Raw genomic sequence first — 2,500 nt, forward strand, 5'->3', positions numbered from 1 at the left:
CCATAGAAGAGGGCTGGGACAATCTCAATTAAGGAAAAAATAAAAGAGGCAGAGGTAAAACTGGCATTTGGGATTCTTTGTTCTAATGGGAAGTCTGCATTCTAAATGCAGAGGAATTCTCCCATTGTTCCCAGAGCACCCCCTTTACTTCAGCGCAAAGCTGGCTGTAGGTGGGTTGCTTTGCGATGTAGCCGAGCAGAGTTTAGAGCACAGTTTGTGCAGGAGGAGAGCAGGGGCTGGCAATCGCAGGCTTTCCCTACATTGGCCAGGAGTTCTGAGCAAGGGATTTGCATGATCCAAGTTAGTGGCCTTGTGAATTACTGCGAGAAGTTGCCATGCTAAGCAGAGCGGCAGGTACGTATTGCTGTGAACTCAGCTGGCAGAGCTGTGGGCTTGCTCCGTGTCTTAAGGCTGTCCAGATAGGTGCCTAACAGCTCCAGATTTCTGCGTTTTGTCGTTGCGGTGGTGTAGGCTTTGCAGAGGAGGTGTGCAGTAGGCTTTGCGTTGTGCTTGCTTTTGTCCAGAGAGCTGCAGGCTGTCGTAGAGACTTTGTGGAATACTGCCGTCTCCGAGGCACTCCTTCTCATGTGCTCTTTCTCAGCTATGACTTTGTCAAACTTTGATAGAACTCTCATGGAAAGGTCCCTGGGGGAAGGGGAGTTGTTTTGGTTTTTATTTTTCACTGTTGCAGACGTTGTAACCTCTAATAGGATGCATGTTCCCTCATCTACTCCATGCAATCAGCAAGTCATGCCGGCAATCTTTCATTCCTCCTCAAGGTATAATGATTTCATCTACCCCTAACCTTACAAACACGGCCAAAAGACTGTAAACAGCTCGGACGCAGCAGTATACCTTGTGGCTTTGCTCTCTCTGCTGCTCCTCAGTTCAAAGATTTAGTATTTGTTTGAATTGGAGTGAAATATGCTCTTGTTTATACAATTGTGATCAGAGGGCTGATGTCATTGTTTAGGGCTGATTAATACCCCCGTTACGTAAAGAGCCTGCGGACTGGCAACGTGCAGTTTGCTTAAAAATGTTGATGAAGTAACAGGAGTGATGTTATGACACTTGTTACCGGGATGCTTTCGCTGCTTTGGTTGGGCTCTGGTTTGTGTGCTGATTTTATTTTTTCCTTTGGTTGCGTGATGGAAGGTTTAAAAATTTGTTTTAGCTCTGCTAAATCTGTTTTGGACTGGAAATTGCCACAGCAATTGGCCCAGCAGAGCAGGACTGTGGGAAGAAGAGGAGGGATGAAGTGCTGTGCTGCAGAACCACTTTTCCTTTCTACCTAAAATTATTTCAAGCTTATCAGTGCCATCCTAGTCACAGTACAGTGCCCATGCCCACCAGTGCTCTGGCAGCTGTTTTTGTGTGCGTGCTGGGCACGGTGATGCTGTGGTGCACTGTGATAGACTGTGGAGCTTGCTTCAAGCAGCAAAGATTAGCTGGAAAGCCACAGAGAGGGCTAGGAGAGTTGTGGGCAGTTGCATCTGGCTCGTTTGCGGCATTAACTCTTTCTTCATCAGTTGATGTTGCTTGCTGAAGAGGTTTCACCCTGACTGAGCTGTGCATGCTTGTGGGTAGGACAGAGTTACTTTGCATGCATTCCTGTATCACCGCAGGAAATCAAAGAGGAGTAGCTACTGCCTCTTTTTGGCTGCAGCAGCCCCCAGAACTTCCTGCGTGCATGCTGGTGCCAGCCCCGCGTGCATCCCCACGCCTGCATGTGTGTTTACGCATGACCGGAGCGGCCCCGCCAGTGCGGCTGCCGAGTGGATGCATGTAAAAATGCTTTGTAGCAGCTTTGTTTATCCTTTTGTGTCAGAGTTGAGAGCTATCAGGATGAAGGTGTTTATGCCAGTCCTCTGCCGATGGAAGGGGCTGGGGCTTGCTTTCTGGTGGAACTGTCCCCGTGCAATGTTTAATGTGTAGAAGGCCTTAGGAGGAGAAGGCGTTAGAGGTGCAAGCTTCCATCAGAAAGCAGGCACTGTTTGTGAAGATTTGCCAAGGGGGAAGGTAAACATGCTCATCTCTGGACTAATTAGAGAATTATTAGGTTTTCATGCTCTTTGTGATCAGATTATTTCAAAAGGTTTTTAAATTGCATGTGTGCCATGAGCATAATTAACCTGGATCTCATCAATGATTAAAATTACACACCAAGCTTTGTGACGTTTGATTTAGGAGCAATTAGGCTGTCATTTTAGCCATCTCAGATACCAAAACTAATTTTGATTCATTTTCATTCTATGCAGATCTTCTGATGTATCTTAAACAGATCACTTCCTCTCCCTGATTTGGCTGACAAGATTAGATTTGATTACACTAAAAAAAAAAAAAAAAAAAAAAAAAAAAAAAAAAAAAAAAAAGTAGCTATCCTTCATACTTAATATCTTGGTGACCTTCACTGCAGCCTTTCCTAGGAAAGCATTTTTGTTTCCTTTTTGATCCCGAGATCACACCGAGCTGCTTTCATTCAGCAGCGTAGCACCTGGCT

The 2,500-nt window shown here is 45.8% G+C and overlaps 1 protein-coding gene across 3 annotated transcripts in view; it reads left to right on the forward strand.

Moving 5' to 3' along the window:
* Nucleotides 1-2,500, forward strand: part of ZFHX4 (zinc finger homeobox 4) — a 191,555-nt gene that overhangs the window by 20,211 nt on the left and 168,844 nt on the right. The window lies entirely within an intron of this gene.

This window comes from Pogoniulus pusillus, chromosome 14 (genome assembly GCF_015220805.1).
Source record: "Pogoniulus pusillus isolate bPogPus1 chromosome 14, bPogPus1.pri, whole genome shotgun sequence".
Taxonomy (NCBI): domain Eukaryota; kingdom Metazoa; phylum Chordata; class Aves; order Piciformes; family Lybiidae; genus Pogoniulus; species Pogoniulus pusillus.